This window comes from Pleurodeles waltl, chromosome 5, assembly GCF_031143425.1.
Source record: "Pleurodeles waltl isolate 20211129_DDA chromosome 5, aPleWal1.hap1.20221129, whole genome shotgun sequence".
NCBI lineage: Eukaryota > Metazoa > Chordata > Amphibia > Caudata > Salamandridae > Pleurodeles > Pleurodeles waltl.
Window position 1 is genome coordinate 595,422,050 of NC_090444.1, and position 25,871 is coordinate 595,447,920.

Here is a 25,871-nt window from a genome sequence, read left to right on the forward strand (position 1 = left end):
GAACCTAAGTCCCTGAATGGAGAAGACACTACAGATACAGAATCAAGGACCAGCGGGCAGAGGGCCTCCTCGATGAGACACCTCAGACATCAGAGGGCATCTTTTGAGTTCGAAGGGGTCGGCGGACTCCGGGCTCTGTCGCTTCTCAGCAGCTTCGTAATGGGCCGGCAAGGGCAATGACGGACCAGCTCGGTGCTTTATGCTTGCCCCCACATCACCTACAGGAAGCTCCGGACGGATGACGACAATAATTGTTCGTACATTGGTTACTAAGGTTTGGGCGGGAGGCAGTTGCTTGCCTGCTCTTGGGATGGGGAGTTGGGGAATGTTAGAATTGTTTGTTTTTGCCTATGGTGCCTCAGACAAGTGTGATATGCCACTGCAACTGCCATTGAGGGGATCTGAGAAGGGGGGGTACGAGCCTCCTGACACTCCCCCAAGAAGATAAGACTATGACACGTCCTTTATCTAAAGTACTGTCCTGGAATGTCAGGGGTATGGGCTCGATGGCGAAACGGCACAAAATACTTGATTATATGAAGCGCAGGGGTGTGCAGATTGCCATGCCACAGGAATCCCATCTCACACAGATGGAATCGGACCGCCTGCGTAGACAATGGCGGCGGCAACTGTTTGCAACCACGTACTCAGCCTATGCGAGGGGGGGGCAGTGTGGGTGAGAGCAGGAATCCCATTGGAGCCCATGAACACTGACATTGACAAAGAGGGTTGCTATGTATTATTAGAGGGGCGATTATATGGCAGACTGCTGGTGCTGGGGAGTATTTATGCCCCAAACCAGGATCAGCTTCAATTCCTGCACAACTTATCTACCCGGGTGGCACGTTTTGCAGATTCCCCGTTATTGCTTGGGGGAGACTTCAACTGAGTATTAGATCCGGATTTAGGTCGCTCTACTGCCCCGCTGTCAGGGGCAACTGCAGTCAGGCTTGCCAAGGGCATGAGGGACTGGATCGCACACTGGAACCTAGTAGATGTCTGGCGCCTTCAGCATCCCCTTGAAAGGGGCTATTCTTACTATTCCCACCTCTATTGGGTGCATACCAGAATAGATAGAATGCTCTGCTTGACTTCCCTTGGTGGCTTGGCACTGTACTCTGAGTACCTGGGCCGGACTATCTCTGACCATAGTCCAATACTGATACACTTGGCCACGACCGAGAATCGGCAGCCTATCCCGACGTGGCGCCTGAGTCCAAGAGCGCTGGAAGATGAGGTATTCCATACGGAATTACTCAATAAGTTATCGGACTACTTGACGCTGAATCCTGGCTTGTAGTCCAGTAGGGGTATTGAGTGGGAGGCCCTAAAGGTGGTGGTGAGAGGCCATTGTTTGGGCCAGTCCATGGGTATTCGTTGGGACCTGGAGCGGTATATCTCACAATTAGAGAACGACTGACATAAGGCCGACAATGACTTAGGTGGTTCGCCAGACACACATGATAGGTTACTCGAACTTCGGGGGAAATATGCGACAGCGCTGGAACCTCTTAGGTGCCCCGATTATAGAACACACCTGACCAAAATACATGACGAAGAAGGCAAAACTGGGAAGCTATTGGGAGTGGCTCGTTCGCCCGGCCGCTGGAGGGGGACAGGTCACCCGCCTGTTGGATGAGGAGGGAAACGTAATTTATACACCTTCCCAGATTAACTCCAAATTTAGGGAATATTATCAATCATTGTATAGTTATACGCCTGTGGACCCTGACGCCAAACAAGAGAGGTTTCTATCAGCTCTACCTGGAATGGTTCTGACTGACGCAACTGGGGAAGGGCTGGGGGACCGAGTTACTGTAGGAGAGATGAAGGAGGCCATTAAGACACTGGCGACGGGTAAGACCCCGGGCGCGGATGGCTTACCTCCGGAATTTTATAGGCTGGATTGTGATGTCCTAGCCCCTAGGTTGGCGGAGATGTATACCTTTGAAATCAAGCTCTTGCCGGCCTCTACTAGGGAGGCCATAGTGGTCCCACTGCCCAAGACCACACAGGTCGACCGACGAGTCGCGGACTTTAGACCCTGTCCATGCTCAACACGGACTTTAAAATCCTCAGCAAAGCATTGGCTGCAAGACTATTACCACATATGAATGCCCTTATACACCGAGATCAGAATGGGTTCATTCCAGCCCGCAGCACCTCTAACAATCTACGTCGGTTATACTCCCTCCTACACGACGACACCAACCCTCCACATCCGACAGAAATTATCATGTCGGTGGACTTTGAAAAAGCCATCGATAGAATAAGCTGGAAATTCTTAGATGCCACTATGGCACAACTCGGACTAGGGGAGAACTGGGGTGCCTGGGTCAGATTACTGTACACGCAGCCAAAAGCCCGGGTTAAAACGGGAAAAACGATATCCGATAGCTATGAGATACACAGAGGTACCCGTCAGGGGTGCCCTTTGTCCCCTTTGCTGTTCGCCATTGCCATAGAACCTCTTGTGGCAAGGCTCAGGGGCAAGGTCCCGGAATGGGGTATATATCGGCAAGGAGCTTTCCATGTAGTATCTCTGTACGCAGATGATCTGCTTATTTTCCTCTGTGATGGCCCGGAGACACTGCCCCAGGTGGATCGGATGTTGGAGGAATTGGGGCCTGCTCGGGCATCCGCATCAACAGGCGTAAGACCCATGTTTTCCCACTGGTCCGAGGGTCGAATCGACCACATTCTTGCCATGAAGAGGTAGCATGGGCGCCGCATACTTTCCGCTACCTGGGAATACAGATATATCTTGGGACGCAAGACCTCAGAGAGGGCAATCTGGGCCCAGCGATTAGAGCCTTACGGTCTAGTGTTGCCTTCTTGCGCTCCCTGCAACTCCCGACCATGGCACGGGTGTCTCTTATCAAGATGATGGCACTGCCTAGACTGCTATACTATTTTGTTAATTTGCCTATCACCCTTTCACCCTGTCCCCCTCCTGGTTCTGACCACTGGACACGCTGCTCAGGGAACTGATATGGTATGATGGAAGAGTGGCACTGACCACTCTGAAACTACCCAGAGATGCTGGGGGACTCGGGGTCCCTGACTTTGAGTTCTACTTCCTAGCGGCCCAGTTGCAGTGGCTGGTGAGATGGCTCAGCGGAGTGGGGTTGGAGGAGCTGGGGGTTGATGGGGGAGTGCCCAACGATATTGGACTAGTGACGGGATTGCGCCTACCTGCTGTACGTGGCATTAAGAGAGGAGTGTTACTGAAGACGGCCCTTGCCAACTGGCGAAGAGCCCTTAGAAGAACGCAAACAAAAGTACCTTATGCCCCGGCTATTTCGCTTGTCAGGAATGCCTTGTAGGGACCCTCTTGTCAGCTTTACACAGGGAAGATTACGCTGTTGGACTGCTGCAGGCCTGACCACACTGGGGCCACTGTACAATCAGGGATCAATGATAACGTTTGAGGACCTAGCGGAGCAGACTGGTCTGCCCCGAGGACAGTTGTTGACTTATGAGGAACTATCGGGAGCCGTCCGAACTCTATGGACAGGGACAGAGGGCGAGCCCCCCACACACAAGGTATTACAGACTATGCTCTTACGGGGGAGGCTCACACCTGGTCTCCTGGTTGTAGAAGTCACTGTTGACTACGGTACAGAATCCGATGGATGGCCTGCGGACTAGGTGGGAGATGGACCTGGGTAGAAACCTCACAGATGAGGAGTGGAATAGAATCCTTGCACATGCTCCTCTGGTCTCTCGAAACACCTGACTGAAATATATACAATACAATTACTCACATAGGATCTACCTCACTCCAAGGCGCCTACCACTCATTTACAAAGGGGCTGGAATGGGCTGGCCAAGGTGCCATCTATTAAACGCAGGATTTGGGCACATGACATGGGAATGCCCACAGCTGCAATAATTTTGGAGGGGAGCTATCCACAAAATTAACAGTACACTGCATAGACACCTAGAACCCTCAATAGAAATATGCCTCCTGGGACTCTTTAATCGGCTGCGCCCCAAGAAAGTAGGCAATAGATTTGTAGACCTAGCACTGGCACTGGCCAAACGTAGAATATCCATAGCATGGAAAAGCGCTGAGGGTCCTGACCTCCAGGAATGGACACGGGATGTCATGAGATGGGGGAGAGTGGAGCTTAGCGCCTTGACGAGAGAGGAGAGTGGAGGGATGAGGCGTAGACCACTGGCCCCACTGTGGTCTGAGGTGATGGACAGCTGGGAGAACAGAGCCGTAGGAGTTGAATCTGACTCCGGGAATGATACTGATAGCTCTGTGATGAGCCCATAGAAGGGAAGGCAGGACGGGTTATTCAGTGGTGCTCCTGGAGCCTAAGAGACGAGATACAAGAGTAAATAAACCCTCCCCCTTACTCAATCAGCCAGGGTGCAGCCCCAAAGATAGTCCTTGATTGCTGTTGGGCATGTTCAGTTGCACCATACCTACTGATCATACATATGTAGGAACCATGGGCAGATTGTTTCTTTTGATTATTCTTTGGTTCTGTTATTTTGTTGGCTTTGATCCTGATTACCCCCACAGGAAGTGCAACGCAAGACATGAACAGGCAGGGAAACCCTTAGAATGTAGAAGGGCGCACTATGGTAGCCATAAGCCAAGGGATTACAAAAATAAGAACGCTACCACTTAATGTCCCACATTACCTAAGAAAGCTACTGAAAACCACTGAACTCTTTAATACAGTAGGTATGCATATAAAGGGGTGATAATTTCAGCGACTCAAAGGTACTAACATGGTACGATGGCACTACGCTTGACCTATGTGATGTGTACACCGTATATATGTATATTATGTAGTGTGATGTACAGAATACCAAGTATCTGATGTACCTGACTGTACTTTAATTGAAAAGCCAGTAAAATAAAACTTATAAAAAATGTCTTTTTTTTTAAAAGCCACATGATGAAGTGACCCGAGGTCCCCCAGCAACACAAAAAGACTGGACAGAAGCTCGAGGATTATCAGCTATTACTCGTGATAACAAAGACACCCTTGAGAACACTGCGCCACATACTGTGCCCATTGTTGACATATGGTGAACCCTTAGAATTGCTACTCACGGATATGGATACTGCCATCCCATAGCTGCCCTAAGGAAGGCGCTTAACTGGTCCTGGTGTCTGCCACCCTGCCTGACTGCATGTGGATGCTAATTATGATAGGGAACTCTAAACCCCTTAAACCACCAGTGGTGGGGATGGGTGAGGTGTTGCAATAAACTAATCCATCGGACACCACCCTAGAAAGTCTCTGTCAACTTGAAACTAAGCTTCAAACACACTCCGTGAAGTTTGACAAGGTGTTACAAGCTACAAGATACAAAAACTTCATCAGAATCCCATATTAACACAATCTCCACAGAAGTTAATCTCCTAAATGCAGCTCATCGCAAATTAGTGGAATGCTTGGAAGAAGTGGAGCCTACTCTTGCCACGATGCGGCCAACGGTGCAAGATGTTCACACCCGATTGCAACGAATAGAAGATGACATGGCTACACTGCAGCATAGGGCCGAGGATGCGGAGGCGTGTTCCAGATGCAATAACATTCACTTCCTGGGTTTCCAAGAGCGCGCCGAGGGCCCCAGAGTGAAGCTTTTCCTCGATGCTTGGCTCACAAAGATGCTGTTGGAGGGCAGGACACCAAAATTATTTTCTTTTGAGAGAGCACACTGCATACCGGGTTGCCCTACAGTGCTTGGTGCCCCATCACGGCCAATAATAGCTTGGCTGCTTAATTACAGGGACCGAGATCTGCTTCTGCTGCAGCTGTTCCGAACCAAAGGACCCTGGCAATATGACAATGCTCTGATTACAGTGTATCCTGATTTTACCATGGCGGTACAGCAGCAACAAAATTCTTACCTTAAAGTGAAACAACGTCTGCGAGAAACGAATTTGAAGTATGACTTGCTATTTCTGGTGAAGCTTCGAGTGGTAGACGGGGAAGTGAGTCATGTCTTCCACTCTGCGTAAAATGTATGGACCTGGCTACATGCCAAGAACCTAGCAAACACACCATCGGAGACTCAGGAAACTGGAGACTGGCTGACACCTATATCCAGGAGTCAAAGGAAAAGGCCACCCAAAACTAAACCAACATAAAGATTAAGCAGCTGCGGAGCAGGCTCGAGCGCTCTCAGAGGCCTCTCTCTGCACTGTCAACTCTTATGCGACCCTGCGTGCTGAACGGATGACTGACCCTGGTTCTGACAGAAGAGGCTCACAGTCATCTGGCAATCCACTCCAGGCAGGGCCAGGGTTTACTCCAAGATCTGCAGACGATCTGTAAAACTGTTTCTCCACTATATGTTGCATGTGTGGGAAGATCCCAAATCTGACTCGAAGGAAAATATGATCAGTAAACACACAGCACAGCAATAGTATTTTCTTATCCTACACGGGCCCACAGTGGGTGCACTCTGGCTCCTTCCTTGTCTCCGCCCCTGGAGATCTGTTCCACCAGGCGTTAATAGAATATTTACTCATTTCCTTTTATTAAGGGTGGCATGGTGTGGTTAAGCACTCAGGCCTGGGGAATGGGATTTGTTTCTGATGTTTGTGTTATAAGGTTTTGCATTACTGTCTGGAACACGCAATGTTGGTACGAGGGTAATGGGGGGTTGCTGAGAGGGGGTCAATAATAATGACGTGCATTTTTATATGTTAACATGGTTTTCAAGAAAGCAATGTACAATGTACTCACATGGAATGTCCGGGGTCTAGCCACACTAAACCGAAGACACAGAATATATGCATACTCATTTTGCTTGTATCCAAGAGACCCACCTCACCAAAAGTGAATTGACCAAAGTTTGTAAACTTTGGGGTGGCCAATCGTATGGTACCAGTGGGGTCTTAATCTGGATAGCACCGGAAATAACATTTATGAATAATAAAGTACTGTCAGATCCCGAAGGCAGATATATAATGGTAGAGGCACCTTGGATGGCCACCCTATGTATTTGGTCTCTCTATATGCCCCTAACATAGCCCAAGCCACCTTCCTGGATACCTTATCGCCTACTATTTTGTCACGGCTGAAGTCCCGCGGTTTTGAGGGGGCGACTTTAACTGTATGCATGACTCAGAATGGGATCGATCGCTACCCCCCATGGCGGGCACAGCAGGTGTCTATGCAATGAAACATTTCCAACAGTGGTCCAGAGCCTAGACTTACATGATGTATGGAGACTGGGCCACCCTAATGAAACGGAATACTCCTACTATGCTCCAGGTGATCAAGTACACACACGACTCGACTATCTCCTTTGTAATTCAGAAGGTTGGCCATTAATGTGAAGTTCTGAATACCTTAACAGAACTCTATCAGATCATAACCCGCTTGAGGTCAAGTTTCATTTTGGAAAACCACACCCAGCAATCCCCTCCTGGCGCTTACGAACTGAAGCACTACAGGACACAGTATATATCACACTACACTAGCCACAGCCATCTCTGCTTATTTCCAAGAAAATGCAGGGACAGGGTCATGTAGGGGGATGGAATGGGAGGCCCCCAAGGTAGTTATGCGGGGACATTGCATCTCCATGACATGCGGTGTCCTCTCCACCCTCACCCGCAGTGCACTTGAATCAGAGAGGTTATTATGTTCATTGGAGATAGAGGCAGTCACCTGCCCAGGTGTGCGTCTGAAATTGGCGGCCCAATGCCACCACTCCTGGGAGGAGCTTAACAGGCTGGACGATCTACATTATAAAACATATGTGGCCCACCAACACACAGACAGAGACAAGCCAGAGCGTATCTTAGCATGGCTACTGAAAGCAGAGTCCCCCAGAACCCTGACAGGTGCCATAGGAGATCACACAGAGACTGTCCAGAACACACAGGCGTACATTAATGAAGTATTCACTAGATACTCCAAAAAATTATACATTGCTCCAAGGGCACCTTCCCCTTCGGGGTTGCTTCTCAACATGTCCCTAGAGCGACAGCAGGAGCTGGAATGGCCCCTCCAGCAGGAGGAAATTACATTAGCGATTCAACAAATGGCACAAGGTAAAATTCAAGGCTCTGATGGGTTCCCCGTCGAGTACTACACAACTTTCGGGACCTCTTTAGTTCCTCGAGTCCTTGAGGTTTACAACTAGGCGCATCAGTGTGGTACCCTACCTGAATCGCTTCGTGAGACCCTGATCATTGTGGTATTGATGCCGGGTAGGGATCCCTTAGACGTGAGTTCCTATAGACCGCTCACAATGCTGAACCTTGACTACAAGATCTTAAGTAAAATTCTCACAAACAGGCTCCTCCTTATTATAAGTACAATTATTCACACTGACCAAAGTGGCTTTGTCCCGGGGAGAGAAACGCACTCTGACATTAGACAGCTGTGTCATATTGTTGAAGCCTTGAGCGGTAAGATAACTCTTCCAGTGGCAGTCTCACTGGACTTCAAGAAGGCATTTGATAGGTTGGGACTATCTGCTACAAACCCTCAGAGCTTTTAGACTAGAACCCAACTTCCTTAGATGGGTTAAGCTTTTATATACAGACCCACGGGTACACGTATGTATGGGTCACTATATTTTGCGTTCTTTCCCCTTAGGACGGGGCACCCGGCAGGGTAGCTCCTTATCGCCAGCCCTGTTTGCGTTGGCCATGGAACCACTCGCTATAGCATTATGCTCCTGGATCCCGTAATGGGGCATAAAGGTGGGGCTCGCATGCCATGTCATCTCATTGTATGCCAATGACGTTCTCATATATTTGCGAGATCATGCCATCACCCTACTGTATTTATACGACCTACTTACGCAGTTTGGGGAGGTTGCGGGCCTTGCAATAAATTGGGGCAAATCCTATATATTCCCATTGCGGAAAATGGTGCAAGAACACCGTGGCCTTTTACTGGTAGGGCACCTCCCCTGGGCCTTTGATACCTTCCATTATTTGGGTGTCCAGGTCTATCATACAACCAGGGACTTAGTGGGAGGCAACCTTGAATGGGCATTGTCATCTATACGCCAATCTACGCATTTCTGGATGAGATTGCCTTTGTCTCTGATGAGCAGGGCATCGATAATCAAGATGCTAGTACTCCCACGATTGTTATATTTTTTGGCTGCTCTCCCAGAGATCCCACCTAGATCCTTATTTCACTCCCTACAGAGCCTGGAAACGGCCTAGTGTGGGTATAGGCACGCAAAAGGACCTCACTGGTGATTCTACAACAATCCTGCTCAGAGGGAGGCCTGGGAGTTCGTGATTTCGAATTATATTTTGCTGCAGTGCAGTTACAATGGCCTATGTGCTGGCTGGCGGATGCTGGAATGGGAGAGCTGGCCTAAGAAATGACAGTCTTCTGAAATGGCTGTTATCTGTAGATGGGCGGGACTGTAGACCTGGACTGCTGCTCCGCACAGCCAAACTCACCTGGACACGATATATTAATCTCAAATGAGCGCCACCTCCATATGGAGGCGTCGAAATTACCTTTATGGCCCTTACTGGCCATGAGTGGCTTGCTGGGTGTGCACAATTCCACACCGTGTAGAGAGGCTGGGCTGCTACACCTAGGTGATTTGTACTGCAATGGTGCCTTAAGCCCTCCTTCCTGGACCTACAAGAGCAACATGGCATGAGGTTCGGCCTTTTTCTCACTTATTTAGCCATTTGAACAAAGCTGGCCAGCATATAGCCCCCAGAAACATCTGAACCGCTAATACATATGGGGCTACAATGTATTCTCACACATGGCTTGGATCGAAGAGCCACCTTGGCCATATATAAGGCAATTTGTTGGGGAAAGGGTAGCCCGCCATCTCAGAGCAAGGTACGGTGGGAACTACCCAGTGCGATATGGCCCTCATACATGTTAAGCATATCTCTTGAAACGCATGTCTAAAGTACACACATTTCAATTATGTACATCAGACTTACCTTACAACCTACCGGCTTAGAAAAATGTTCCCCGGGACATGCCCTAGATGTCCCAGATGCAACCTTGAACTGGCTGCTTTTCTCCACATGATTTGGGAATGTCATCCACTGTTGCAAGCTTCGACCAACATAATGGCACGGATATCCGAGATTGTAGAGGTCCCTATTCCTCCAACCCCACTTTACTGCCTTATCGATGTATTGCTACGCACAAAATGTAATAGAGACTACCTGAAATTCACTGATCTTGCAACTGTGCTCTGTAAGTGGTTACTGGGGGGGGCAATGCCATTACAACATGGGATCTTTACATTCTCCGCTTACATAACAACCTACACCCACCGGTGGACGCCTGACATCATCTTGCAATAGACACTGTACACCTTTTACCAAATATGTCTATTTAACTTTAATGCTCTCGGAGCGACCACTGAAACAGATACACATAAATCCCCGACACAAGCAATCCGTCTTTAGAAGATCTCTCCTTTACCATGAGACCATATTCCCACACGTAGAATCCCACTTCCCCCCCACCTTGGGTCCTCTGCCAAAATCATATTACGCAGGTGACATACAGCACACACTGCACTGTCCAAACGGTTTCCTTAGATGTAGTATAGTAATGTTGTGGTTATGCAATAATGCTCTGTTACGTATTAACGTTTATTTGCTTAGCCTGTGGGTATACAGACATACAGGGATAACACATTCCCCTATATATGCAAATAACCCTAATATTGTACTGTCCTTTACATTGTTCCTATGTATATGTTAATGTTTCATTTTAGATAAAATGCAAAAAAAGAAAAAAAAAAAAATGTTACACTAAAATTGAGGTAAAGGGGACTAATCTTTAGCTATAAATTGGGTTTTGGAGTTGTACTTTGCAAATGAGTTTGTAGTATAGTAATGTTTCGACTACCAGCAAGATTGAAGTGAAGGGCCCTGTATTTTAAAAGTCCTACCCTGTCTAACTCCAATTTTGTGAACTATTGATGGCCAAGCTCTTCAGCCAAGTATTTTGCATTTAATGTGTGTTGCATTGACAATGTATTGTAAGTGATAGGAAGACATAGAACCTTATTAAGAGTTGCTTGGAGTAATCACTCTTATTTCCTTCCACAGAATTACCATTGCTGGTGGTCCTGGTTATTCTAGGATGTTGGAAATAATTGGGATATCAATTCTTTTGAAAGTGACATGGGGAAATTGATTTACGGTGTCAACTAGTGTGTCAACTACTGCATGTTATTCACTGGCATTTCACCTGGAGAGTTCCCTGATTACAGCAGCTGTAATCTTCTAGTGAAACACACAAGAACTATGGTATTCCCACAAAAGTTAGCATTTTGGTGGAGTCAGTAAATCTGTTATCAGCATCTTTGGAATTAAAGTGGACCTGAGTGTTTTTCGTGGAAATAAATATGACTCAGCCACAATTGGAGCAAGTAGTGAACATTTAACCTATATCAAACAGGAGGTATAGTATGGAAAGGGAAACAATAAGATGAACATTCAAAATAGGTTTGAAAAATATAACCCTCCGATTTTATGTGTGGATTTGTTCATTTATAGTTGTGTGTGGTACTTACATTTCAATATCAAATGTATTTAAAAATAAACAAATACATGAAACAAATGAAAGGAAAAGAATCACAGTACCGTTCAACTCCATCCTCATAACCCATTATAAAGGGTGGCTTTAATAAGTTTTATAGATTTTCCAGGTCTTTGTTTTTTTTTTGTCTCCATTCCATTGGAATCAGTTTTACCTAAAAAATAAATGTAAAATAAAAAACATTGGTTCAAATTGCCATGTTGCGTCACAGTTATAGTTTAAAAAAGGATTTGTAAATATTGTAAGTAGGGGGAGTCTATTTGAAAGAAACTTACACAAAAAAAAACTTTACAAGATACTAATTGAAAAACAAAATCTCAATCAATCAATCAGGATTCTTATAAGCGAGACTTCTCACTTGTAAGGGTGTCAAGGCTGTGAGTGGTGGAGATGGGAAGTGGATCTGTGATTCAGTTGAACAGCCAGGTCTTCAGGCTCTTCAAGAATTGTGGCAGTGAAGGTGCAGAGGCAGGGAGTTCCTTGTCTTCGCAGCAAGGTAGGAGTAGGTTGGGACGATTCCTGGTGGCCCGAATGCTACGGGCCACCAGTAGTTGTCCCAGGTGGAGGGGGTGGAGCCCAGTGTTAGACTTTTCATACTTGGCATGGTCTCCCTTAACTTTTTTCCTCTGTTCCTCAGGTTGTTGATGTGTGCTGGACTCTGATTTTGCTGTTTTTGCTACTCTGGGCACTTTACCACTGCTAACCAGTGCTAAAGTGCAAGTGCTTCTTTACAAAATGTGTTTACAATTGGCTTATCCATGATTGGCATATTTGGTTTACTAGTAAGTCCCTAATAAAGTGCACTAGAAGTGCCAGGGCCTGTAAATCAAATGCTACTAGTAGGCCTGCAGCACTGGTTGTGCCACCCACATAAGTAGCTCTGTAATCATGTCTCACACCTGCCACTGCAGTGTCTATGTGTGCAGTTTTAACTGTAAATTCGACTTGGCAAGTGTACGCACTTGCCAGGCCTAAACCTTCCCTTTTCTTACATGTCAGACACCCCTAAGGTAGGCCCTATGTAGCCCCAAGGGCAGGGTGCAGTGTATGGTTAAGGTAGGACATATAGTAATGTGTTTTATATGTCCTGACAGTGAAATATTGCTAATTTCATTTGTCACTGTTGCAAGGTCTGTCCCTCTCATAGGTTAACTTGGGGGCTACCTTTAAATCTGATTAAAGTGTAGATTCCCTTTGGGAGTGGATGGACATGTGGAGTTTAGGGTCTCTGAGCTTACAATTTAAAAATACATATTTTAGTAAAGTTGATTTTAAGATTGTGTGCTTGAAAATGCCACTTTTAGAAAGTGAGCATTTTCTTGCTTATACCATTTCTGTGACTCTGCCTGTTTGTGGATTCCCTGTCTGGGTCAGTTTGACAGTTGGGCTGGTTGTACCTCATACTAGACAGTGACACAAAGGGAGCTGGGGTGTAGCCTGCATATCCGGGTGAGCCATCTGTGCTAGAAGGGAGGGGAGGAGTGGTCACTCACACCTGAAAGGGACAATGCAATATCCAACCCCCTGTTGAGTGTCTGGGGCCTGGCCTGGGCAAGCCAGGATTTCACATTCTCAAGAGACTTTACTTTGAAGTAGGCCTACTTCAAATGAGAAATTGGGTATAAGAAGGGCACCCAAAACTACAGACTTTAGAACACTTCTGGAAACAAGAGGAACCTCTGCCTGGAGAAGAGATGAAGAGCTTTGTGGAGCTATCCTGCAGTTGCTGCTTCTGCCAGAGTAAGAGGGCAAGGACTGGACTTTATGTGCCTTCCATCTTGTGAAGAAATCTCCAAGGGCTTGATTTAGAGCTTGCCTCCTGTTGTTTGAAGTCTCAGGGACAGCAAAGACTTCTCTCTGCCAGCACCTGGAGTCTCTGGAGAGACTCCTGCTCTGACAAGTGGTGCCCTATCCAGTCCCGGGGCCCTTGAAAGGAAAGCTGGTGAAAATCCAAGGAAATCGACTTCGGACGACTTCGGACCGACGCCGCTGCTGAATCTGGTGATGCCACCTGCAACCGACTCCGTGATCTTCGCTGGAACGCAACGACCTTTGCAGGCCCGACATCGCTGCAGCCCCACCGAAGTCCGCGACTCCGTGGAAGTCGTCGCATCACATCGTGACCGACGCCACTTGAAGTGCGCGGATTCATCGTTTTGCATAGACGCCGCGATCCCCGACTTCGCGCATCGTCTCGTTTTCTGTGTCCGGCACCACTGGTGACGAATTGTTGGGAACGACTCCGTTACGACGCCATGTTAACACCTCATTGAAGCATTTTGTGTTTCTAAGCGCTATTTTTCAATTTAATCTTTAAAAATTCATAACTTGACTTGTGTATGTCGGATTTTTGTCGTTTTGGACTTGTTTTGTTTAGGTAAATATTTCCTTTTGTTCTAAACTGGTGTTGTGTCATTTTGTAGTGTTTTCATTAAGTTACTCTGTGTGTTGGTACAAATACTTTACACCTAGCACTGTGAAGTTAAGCCTACTGCTCTGCCAAGCTACCAAGGGGGTAAGCAGGGGTTAGCTGAGGGTGATTCTCCTTTACCCTGACTAAAGTGAGGGATCTTGCTTGAACAGGGGGGTAACATGATTGTCAACCAAAGACCCCATTTCTAACATCCAGGATGAGGACTTAGGTCTTGTCTGAGTTAAGGTTGACGTAGCTGTCCTCCCTCCAGGTGGCGACTGCCTTCATCTCGTTGTGGAAGTTGCTCTTGGTGGCTGTGGGTTCATCTCTGAGGGATATAATCTGCTGGGTATCATCCTTGTAGGAGACAATGTTGAGTCCATGGCTTTTGACAATGGCTACAAGTGGGGCCATGTAGATGTTGAAGAGGGTGGGCTCAGGGAGGATCCCTGAGGCACTCCACAGTTGATCTCTGTGGGTTCTGAGTAGAACGTTGGAAGTCTGACTTTCTGAGTTCGGCTGGCGAGAAAGGAGCAGATCCATTCTAGGGCTTTGTCGTGAATGCTGGCATCATGGAGTCTTGCGCAGAGGGTGTGGTCTGCCACTATCTTGAAAATAAAAAGCAATAGGAAATGTGGCAAGCTAAGAGACTATTTCATGTTTACCTTTAACACTTGTTCTTTCCCTTGTGCTGTTAAAGGATACTGTTTTTTCTTTACTGGGCCACCAGCCTTTCCATGCAGTGCTTTTCGCAACTTTTCAAATATTTCTGCTGCCTCTTTTGTAAGTGAAGAAACATGTAATAAATTGGCACATTAAATTAAAATGGAAATGTATTGGTTATATGAACTAACAATATCTATAGACAATAATAATGTGATAGAATGTTTTTATTCTATCACATTTATTTTGGCTTATCAACACAAAAATATAATCTTATTGTGATGGTAAATGCCAAAACAAATTTACTCATGTAGTTCTCCCTCAATTACTTAGTGTATTTTCTTATCATCACAGACAACTCATGTAAGCGAAAGGGCCTGATTATGATATTGGTGGTTTGATCGCCGGACCGCCAATACGGCGGTCGGGAGGACACTGCATGCAGGCAGATTCCCCACTGCTGTATTACAGCACTACTGCCAGGCTGGCGGTAGTGTTTGTGGTAGCGTCACTGCAGCAGTATGCTTTGGCTCATGAAGTGAGCGGAAGCACATGACGCCGCATGCAGCGCCACATGCACCTCGGGTCTATGTGTGGCATGCACAATGTTGTGTAAGGCACACAGTGTACACCAACAGTGCAGGCATGGGGGGCACAAAATGTGCTTCCAGCCACACTGGCCAAATGAGCAAATCCACCCTGGGGCGCTGTTTGGGGCCCATTCACTGTCTTTCTGCAGAGCTTTTCATGGTGGTGTCCCCACCATGAACTGCTTGGCAGAAAGGCAGGTCGTGATCAGCACAGCGGTGCCAGCATCGGTACTGCTGCGATGGATCACACCCTCCCCGACCGCCTCTGTTGTGGGATCCAAGTTCCTGGCAGTTGCGGCAGTCTTGTGGCAGTCTGGCGCCAGCTTCAAAATCTGGCCATCGGACCACCAAGGAAGCTGGAATCTGTCTACCACCTCAGGACTGCCATACTCTTATTCAGGTCCTAAGTCCTTTCATGGTAAACCTACACAAAAATGAATGCCTGATTTAGAGTTTGGCGGACGGATTACTCTGCCACAAACGTGATTGATATCCCTTCCGTCGTACTACAACCTCCATTGGCTGTTATCGGATTATAATGCGATTGATGGGATATCCCCCACAGTTGTGACAGAGTAACTCCCTCCACTAAACTCTAAATCAGGCCCTCAGTCTCAAAGAGCAGTCCAGAGGACACAATTAGTTTCATGAGTAAGGGATAGCTACTCAATGCATGCATCCTGGGGACCATACAATACACCAATAGCCTACAAACAGTGAAGGTAGTTGCTAACAGTAGAAATCCACATAAAATTATCTGTAAACATTATACTTTGATGTAAGGATTAATTCAATTCAATTAACTTTATTCGAAAGTCTGAGGCAGTCATAAAAGCACGCACATGTAAAACATTGTATTCAATACACATATATCTATGAACTCAATTATTTCCTATCAAAACAGATGATTTAAGAAAAAAAACCATTCTAAAACACACATCCTCATTCAGCAACATTTGTCAGAAATGCAGGGCAACCCTACATTGTTTACATTTATGCATCTTTAAGAGTGCCAATAAAAATGTCATTCTGAACGTTCTATACAATTTGCAAAAAAGTGTTAAGTGCAGAAGAGTTGTGCCGAGAAGCCATTACAAGCACACTTTAATCCAGCTAATGTACCAAAATCCCCCAAAGGAAAGCACAATAAATAACAAACTGTACCTGCTCTAAACCTCAAAAACGAGGCCCTCTCCCAATTGGTATGTACAAAGGACAGATAGGGTTCCGTGTTAATATTTGTTTTTGAATATTTTTTAAAGATTGTCGAACGAGAGGCTTTCTGAATTCTACACCTTCCACCTGAGTCTGACACCTTTCCGGAAATAACTGTTTAACAATCTATTTGTCCTCCTTAGATATCAATGCTTGATTAACAAACAAGGAAGATCAAACTAATTCAGTTAAATTCCGCTTAACATATTTTATCCATGGGATGCCCATACCATGCTCACAATTTAGACAATCACTGAAAATAACATGATACAAAGTAGCCTGGGGATTAGACCACACTGAAGAAGGAGGCCCCACCTTAATAATATCCTCAGGGAAAGGTAGGGAGAGCTCCTCTTGACAAAATAATGTTTAAGATGAAGAAGGCGCCTGTGAATCTATTGTCCTCTGTTTGGAGTGCTCCACAATCTGCATTACCCCATATGCCATATTCATAACACACTTAATGTAGATTGTTTCATATAAATCTCTAAAAGAGACAAGATAGGCTCACCCCCAACTGCTTGACAAAGGTTAAAAATCGAACTGACAGCCTGAGAAAACTTTAGAGAGCAAAATTAAATATTCCCAGCTCAGGAACCACTGGGCTCAAATACAGGTCCGAGATATGGGAAAGTAGCCACACTGATAAATCTTTTGCCATTGTTGAAAAGGGTATGTCATAAATTATGTTTAGGATCACAAACCATGGTATGAGATTTATGGAAATTAGTAGACAAATAAAGGTTGTCAAGAAATCGGAAAAGGACATAATCAAGCAACTCAGGCCCTGATTTAACTTTTTTTATGACGCAAAAGCGACGCAAACTTACAAAATACAACTGGGGCATATTTATACTCCGTTTGCGCCGAATTTGCGTCGTTTTTTTCGACGCAAATTCGACGCAAAACTAACTCCATATTTATACTTTGGCGTTAGACGCGTCTAGCGCCAAAGTTCATGGAGTTAGCGTCATTTTTTTGCGTGAACACCTTCCTTGCGTTAATGATATGCAAGGTAGGCGTTCCCGTCTTAAAAAATGACTCCCAGGCATGTGCGTGGTATTTATACTCCCGGGCAAAAATCACGCCCGGGAGTGGGCGGGGCAAAAAACCCCGCATTTGCGCCTCTTTTTAACGCCTGGGTCAGGGCAGGCGTTAAGGGACCTGTGGGCTCAGAATGAGCCCAGAGGTGCCCTCCCCTGCCCCCAGGAACACCCCCTGCCACCCTTGCCCACCCCAGGAGGACACCCAAGGATGGAGGGACCCATCCCAGGGAAGAAAAGGTAAGTTGTGGTAAGTATTTTTTTTTTTAAAAAATTGTGGCATAGAGGGGCCTGATTTGTGCCCCCCTACATGCCACTATGCCCAATGACCATGCCCAGGGGACATAAGTCCCCTGGGCATGGCCATTGGGCAAGGGGGCATGACTCCTGTCTTTGCTAAGACAGGAGTCATGTTAATGGCGTCTGGGCGCCCAAAAAAAATGGTGCAAATCGGGTTAAGACGATTTTTTTGCCTCAGCCTGACTTGCCCCATTTTGGGACGCCCAAACGCCATTTTTCCCTACGCCGGCGCTGCCTGGTGTACGTCGTTTTTTTTCACTCACACCTGGCAGCGCCGGTCGGCTAACGCCGGCTAACGGCATTCAATAAATACGGCGCCCGCATGGCGCTTCAGAATGGCATTAGCCGGCGCTAATTTTTTGGGCGCAAAACTGCGTTAGCGCAGTTTTGCGTCAAAAAGTATAAATATGGCCCAACTGTATTTTGTATGTTTGCACCGCTTTTGCGCCAATAAATGACGGTAATGGGGTGACAAAAAAGTATAAATCAGGGCCTCAGTGTATTAGGAGTTTGAGCTAACAGCACAGCATCATCCGCATATAGGAGTACCAGTATGAGGGTGGAGTTAACACAAGGACATCTAGAGTATAACCATTGAGTTTGTTTATGTCCAGAATAAACAACAAGGGAGCTAAAACACACTTTTTCCTGACTTCACAATACAATGTGAACGGGTCAGAGATTTCCCTGTTAGTTCTAAATCTGACCCTGGTGATAAAGTTCTGATGTACAATTGACATAAAGTGATCTAGAGTCGCATCTAGGCACATCTCTAGCAAGAGTCCCCATAACTTGGCCCGGTTGTCCTTGGCAGAGAACAAGTTCATAATGGACAGGTATAGAGAATTGTGCCTAGCTATGTGGTATTTGCCTATAAACAAATGCAAATTTAGGCACCTTCCAGTGTGACTAGCCTTTCTCTAAACTCATATTGGCAAAGAAACAAGATGTTATCATTTGCCCATTCCTGAATTCTGTTAAAAATAACCCTCCTTAACATTTTAACTGTTGAGTCAATTAACCTGACAAGTCTATAACATTTGGAATCAGAACAGCTTCCTTTTTTATAAGCAGGGACACTTACGAACTTGACCAAGATGGAGGCAAATCAGATGTATCAAGAATGTTAACTACATTTGCAAGTAATGGGACCAAAAGTTAACTTGCATTTGAAAACATCAATTGGTACCCCATCTGGTCCAGGGTCTTTACTTGGAGAACTCTGTTTGAGATTGATAACAAATTCATCAATTGTAAAATACAACCTAATAAGGGAATTGGTAGCACTAATATTGGGAATCGGACAGCAAATAGTACTAAAATGCTTTGCCCTCTGATTTCACGGGATATGACTACTCAAAAGGGAAACCAAGTTGTGCTGCGCTCTAAGGGCATTATTCACTTTCCAAAACATATAAGAATTCTTAAGAAATTTGGCACAATTAAGAAATCCCAATTATCTCTGCAAATTTCGCATTTCCTTTTCGATAGAGCCCCCTTATATGCAGAGCATGCCATTCAAATTTCTAAAGGATTTCTTTGTACAGAGAACAAAACCCTGTACAAATCCCTGTTTGTGCATGAACAACAGCTGTCACTACAGTGATGTGAAACCTTGGCTGATCTGCGTGCAAAGTTGAGTAACGGTTTCCTGTTAAACTGGGGACCTATATTTTTACCATGCCCGATATCTTGCAGATTGCCCATTAAATTATTCATGTTAGTTTTATTCACCTGTACAAAAACTCTATAGGATTAGGCAAACTCCAGACCAGCCCTGAGCCCATTATGTTGGGGTACAAGATAAAAAGTTATATCTTCTGAAACATGCACAAGGTCCAGAGGTAAGTCAAAGATAGCTAGCAAGGGGTTGTGATCTCCATGCCTAACATCCATTATCTAACACTTCACCAGTCTCTGGAATATCCCCCAAGTGGCAAACATGTAATCAATTATGAATATACAACCTCTGCTGTGGAAAGTGCAAATCATAGGTTCACTATTGTAGTTGGCCTCATGGATGTTAAGAGCCCTGCAGAACAATAGCCTCATAACAATAGGTTTATTGAATTAGCATTTAAATCTCCAAATATAAATACATTGCACTCTGACAAAGATAGATTATACCTAGTTGTAAGAAATTGTGTTGTTGGTTGACTGGGGTGTGAACCCTAATCAAGCAGGAATCACAACCCTTGTCAGGGTGAGGCACAAGGCAAGCCTAAATTTGCCTGTGCTCAACCCTCTCGTTGCTTGTTGCAGAGCAGACAGGTTTATCTTAGAGGCAATGCATAAAGTATAAGTGCAACACTTCAAACAGTAATAAAGTAACAAACAGTACAGAAAAAATATCCCACACCAAGCTGGAAAAATAAAGTTATCTTTCATAAATAACACAAGACCAAAATTAGAAAAATCAAATCAGTTGAACAGGAGATATGCAATTTTGAAGATTTCAACGAAAATAGCACCAAAAAGCACAAAGCACCAGCTCTGAATATCTGGTCATGCTGGACAGGGACAAAGTCACAAGTTCAGGCTGACCGGGATGGAGCACGGGCTGTCTACAGGGACCCAGTTAGCCACACTGAACAAAGTACCTTTCATTCTTGTTTGCAGAACGTTGCAAGGATTTGTGTGGAAAATGCATCTTGCAGCCAAAGCGATGTGTCAGTTCCAAGATACAGCGAGGCTGCGGTGCAGGTCCTGCATCGTCGTTGAGGATCTAGTCGACGAGGGTATGTGATGCGAAATCTAGTGTGGAAGGTGCTTTGCAAAGTTAAGGAAATGCATTGGTTCCTAGAGGCTGCGGTGCGGAGTCCGGCATTGTTGTTGAGGCTGCCATCAATAAGCGATGCCACAGTCTGCATCAAAGATGCATCATGCAGTGGAGGTTCCAATGGGCTGGGATGCCATGCAGGTCATTGCAACTGATGCAAGCCATAAAGCAGCAGCAATGCATTGGATCTGCTCAGGTTTGCGCTATGCAGCAGAGTAGATGAGTCCTTTCCGCTGGATCACAGTGGCTGACAGAGTGCCTTAAGCACACTTCCAGGGTTCCAGGACTGGGGGACAATGTGACAGGGTAGACTCCAAACGGCTAGGAATAACTGCAAGGTTGTTGGAAGCCTGTTGTAGCACTGAGTCTTCAGATCAGGAGGCCAGCCAACTAGCCCTTGGAGTCTATCTGGGGTTCTGGGTTTAAGAATGGCAGATCCAGTACCTCTCACCCTGGCAAGGGGGCAGTACGCAGTAGGCCATCACAGCAGGGCAGCAGTCCTTGATAAAGCAAAAACAACAAGTGATGGACGGAATGCTGAACATTGTCAAACACTCACCCCCAGTCATAGATCTGGGTTTAATCCATTGTTCTTTTGCTCACCATGCCACCCCAGTTTGGACCCAGCCATATGCAAATCAGTCTTGACCCTGTTCCTCATGGGAACAGTCCAGACCGAACTGCCAAGCCAGGTCCTCACTGGACCGGAAACAAGCATCCTGGGACCGGTTTCGGGGTTTCACCCCTCATCAGCCAGGCTAGCTTGAATCCAGTGGCATGGGAAGCACGGGACCCACGTCTGGGCATACCCTTCCCACTGAGGGCGACAAAGCAAAAACAACAAGTGATGGACGGAATGCTGAACATTGTCAAACACTCACCCCCAGTCATAGATCTGGGTTTAATCCATCGTTCTTTTGCTCACCATGCCACCCCAGTTTGGACCCAGCCATATGCAAATCAGTCTTGACCCTGTTCCTCATGGGAATAGTCCAGACCGAACTGCCAAGCCAGGTCCTCACTGGACCGGAATCAAGCATCCTGGGACCGGTTTCGGGGTTTCACCCCTCATCAGCCAGGCTAGCTTGAATCCAGTGGCATGGGAAGCACGGGACCCACGTCTGGGCATACCCTTCCCACTGAGGGCGACAAAGCAAAAACAACAAGTGATGGACGGAATGCTGAACATTGTCAAACACTCACCCCCAGTAATAGATCTGGGTTTAATCCATCGTTCTTTTGCTCACCATGCCATCCCAGTTTGGACCCAGCCATATGCAAATCAGTCTTGACCCTGTTCCTCATGGGAACAGTCCAGACCGAACTGCCAAGCCAGGTCCTCACTGGACCGGAAACAAGCATCCTGGGACCGGTTTCGGGGTTTCACCCCTCATCAGCCAGGCTAGCTTGAATCCAGTGGCATGGGAAGCACGGGACCCACGTCTGGGCATACCCTTCCCACTGAGGGCGACAAAGCAAAAACAACAAGTGATGGACAGAATGCTGAACATTGTCAAACACTCACCCCCAGTCATAGATCTGGATTTAATCCATCGTTCTTTTGCTCACCATGCCATCCCAGTTTGGACCCAGCCTTATGCAAATCAGTCTTGACCCTGTTCCTCATGGGAACAGTCCAGACCGAACTGCCAAGCCAGGTCCTCACTGGACCGGAAACAAGCATCCTGGGACCGGTTTCGGGGTTTCACCCCTCATCAGCCAGGCTAGCTTGAATCCAGTGGCATGGGAAGCACGGGACCCACGTCTGGGCATACCCTTCCCACTGAGGGCGACAAAGCAAAAACAACAAGTGATGGACGGAATGCTGAACATTGTCAAACACTCACCCCCAGTCATAGATCTGGGTTTAATCCATCGTTTTTTTGCTCACCATGCCATCCCAGTTTGGACCCAGCCATATGCAAATCAGTCTTGACCCTGTTCCTCATGGGAACAGTCCAGACCGAACTGCCAAGCCAGGTCCTCACTGGACCGGAAACAAGCATCCTGGGACCGGTTTTGGGGTTTCACCCCTCATCAGCCAGGCTAGCTGATAGCAGCAAACCAGCATAATGGCAGTCCTTTCAGCAGCACAGAAGTCTTTCTTCCTGGCAGAGTATCCACAGGTCCAGAATTGTGCTGAAGAGTTGATGTCGGGGGGCCAGTATTTATACTTAGTTGTGCCTTTGAAGTAGTGGAAGCTTCTATAGGTAGACCTTTAAAGTGCACAGGTGCCCTACTTTCCTGCCCCGGGCTCCAGACTAACTACAGGGGATATGCAGCCCTTTGTGTGGAGGCAGGACACAGCCTATTGAAGTGTAAGTAGGACTAGGCTCAGCTCCTTTCTCCTCTCCTGCCAGTGATGGCCCATCCAGGCACCCCTAAGCTCCCTATTTTATGTGGCTGTCTAGGAGAAATACACAAAGCCCAACTGTCAACTACAGCCAGGCATGTGAGCCAGAGACAGGCGGCAGGCACTAAATGGCTAAGGCAGCAAAATGCTAACTATCTAAAAGTTAAGTTTTCGGAATGTAATTTAAAATCCACCTTTACTATAAGTTAGGATTTTTCCTTACAATTCCAAAGACACCAAACATGACCTGGCTACTTTCTCCCATTTTGAAATTACAGCTTATTAAATGTAATAAGTTAACTCCAATGTTATCCTATAAAAGAGGTAGGCCTTACAGTAGTCAAAACTGAACTTAAGAGCTTTTCACTATTAGGACATGTAAAACATAGAAGTACATATCCTACTTTTTACATTGCACTATGCCCTCTAAACTCTCCAGGGCCTGCCCCAGGGGTGACGTCTTTGTATTAAAAAGAATCTTTGGGCTTGCTAAAGCTTTATTTTGCCAGGTCAAAATGGCAGTTTATAAACTGCACCCACAGGCTGCAATGGCAGGCCTGGGACATGTTTAAAATGCTACTTAAGTGGGTGGCCCAGTCAGCACTGCAGGCCCACTAATAATATTTAATTTACAGGCCTTGGGTACAGGTAGTGCACTTTACTAAGGACTTAAAAGTAAATTAAATATGCCAATTGAGTATAAGCCAATGTAACCATATTTTAAGGAGAAAGCACAAGCATTTTAGCACTGATTAGCAGTGGTAAAGTGTACAGAGTTCTATGGTCAGCAAAAAAGGAGGTCAGAAGGCAAAGAGTTAGAGGGAAAACCACACCAAGGATGCCAGGTCTAACACTGGTCATACGATTATCAAATATCTTAAAAAGGGTTACAAAATTCTTATTGGTGGTACTTGTATGCTGTGATGCAAGGATTAATGTACTAGGGACCTATATGAAACAACTGCTGTATCCACAAGATACATTACAACCCTGATCAAGAACAGGGGAAGTGCAAAATGACTTGAATCTGAACTAAATCTGCCCATTCTTATGCATCACGGTTCATGGTCTTCTGTGTTCACTTGTAATTATATTATATAGGAGGACATACAGAATGCAAACCAGAACAAATAAGATACACACCCTGTTTTGTAACTAAATATGCAGGCTAATGATTAACGGAATGTAAATAAGTGATACTCCTCTACATGACTGATAATCTACTTTATAATATTGAACCAATGCGTTTATTGATGTGTAATAGTAGCAACAAAGTTTTATATGTTGACAAATTAAAAATAATTAAGATTTATAATTTTTCTAAAATACCTTGTAAGTAAAGGCTAGCAAAAATACAGAGAAGAAAACAGCACTCAGGGTTGGCTTTAGCGCTGGTGGTGCCCGGTGCAACAGTGTTTGCTGGTGCTCCCCAAAGACCTCCTTCTCCAGATATTCCCTCACTACCACCCTTTAACAGTGCCCTCAAGTCTCCATAACTACTCTTTCTCACATGCATTTCTTTGCTTTATAGCGCCACTCTTACCAGAATAGGGTGTCAGAGCACTTTACATCACATACATTACACAGAGACAATAAATCATACATGTGTAAAACAGTGCATAAGGATATGTTACATAAGAGAGAGGACTATATGGTGTAGGAGTCACACATCATCCATATTGGTAGGTAGTGTAGTTTAAGAGTGCCTGGGCTGGAGAAGCACTCATGCAGAATTTAAAATGTAACACCATGGTTGGGGGTTGTCTTTACTAATAAAAATTGAATTTTTCCTAAATAAACCCTGTTTTGCAACATTAGTATAATGAAAGACTGGAGGGGAATTCATAACACTCTAACCTATACCTTGCAGTTTTCAAGCAGCTGTTTGATGATAGCTAATAGCTCACTGTTCTATGTTAGGATTTTATTGTATCAATTGCAAGTAACAAAAGAATCTCTCTCAGACAAAATCAATAACCCGCTAAGCTATTTAGAATTATATGAACTTTGTGATCTGCATGGTACACATGCTTTACAGCAGGTATATTAACTCTCTGCACTACTTTATGAGGAGTCAAACTTCCACTAGACAAGACTCTGCTCTCTCCAGCAGGTTCATTATTCACATGAGTTATCTTGACATTTTATTTTTTGCCTGAAAATTGCTAGAGGCAAGGAACGAGGTAGCAGGTGCTTTTAAAACCATAATATACTTTAAATCACCCCCCCCAAATTCAGTGACCGGTGCGGTGGCACCAGGCACACTGCCCTAGAGCCAGCCCTGGCAGCACTGAAAAGGTAAATAAGTGAAAAAGTAGTCATTGGTCTAGTAATGGAAAGGCCATGGATAAAACCCAGGAGTGAAAAACATACACAGATATAGAATAATGCAGAGTATCAAATAGGGAAGATTGAAGGTCAGAAATGGTAAAAAAAGGAGGATCAGCATCTTAAAACAAAGTGTTGTGATACAAAGGTATGAGGTAGAGTCTTTAACACTATGACCACAATGAAAATATCAAGAGAAGTAAAAGAAATACTGTAGCTTTTGCCTCTTAGAATCCCATACATTAGCTGATGTTGTATGAAGTGTTGCTAAGATGAGGCACACTGGACACACAGCAATTCTGCATTAGGAAGAGAAGGTGTTTACAGTATCTTAAACACTAGGATAACTAGCCACATTGGGAACTCACCAAAATAAATGAATTCTATTGCATTATAATAAAGACCTTTGTGATGATTTTGCTGAATAATGTACTGAAATGTATTATCTTAATAAGATGGCTTTAGTTGACTACCACAAACAGTCCCATCAAAGTTATTAAAATATGGTCATGGAAAATAAGAATATCGTAACGGCTTTGGAAGATATAATTTCAAAGGTGTAAATGTTGCACATGTGCCTTAATGCTGAAAAGGCTAATAAAGAGGATTGTTTCCAAGCTTTGAAGTTCTTCATTCACCTTGTG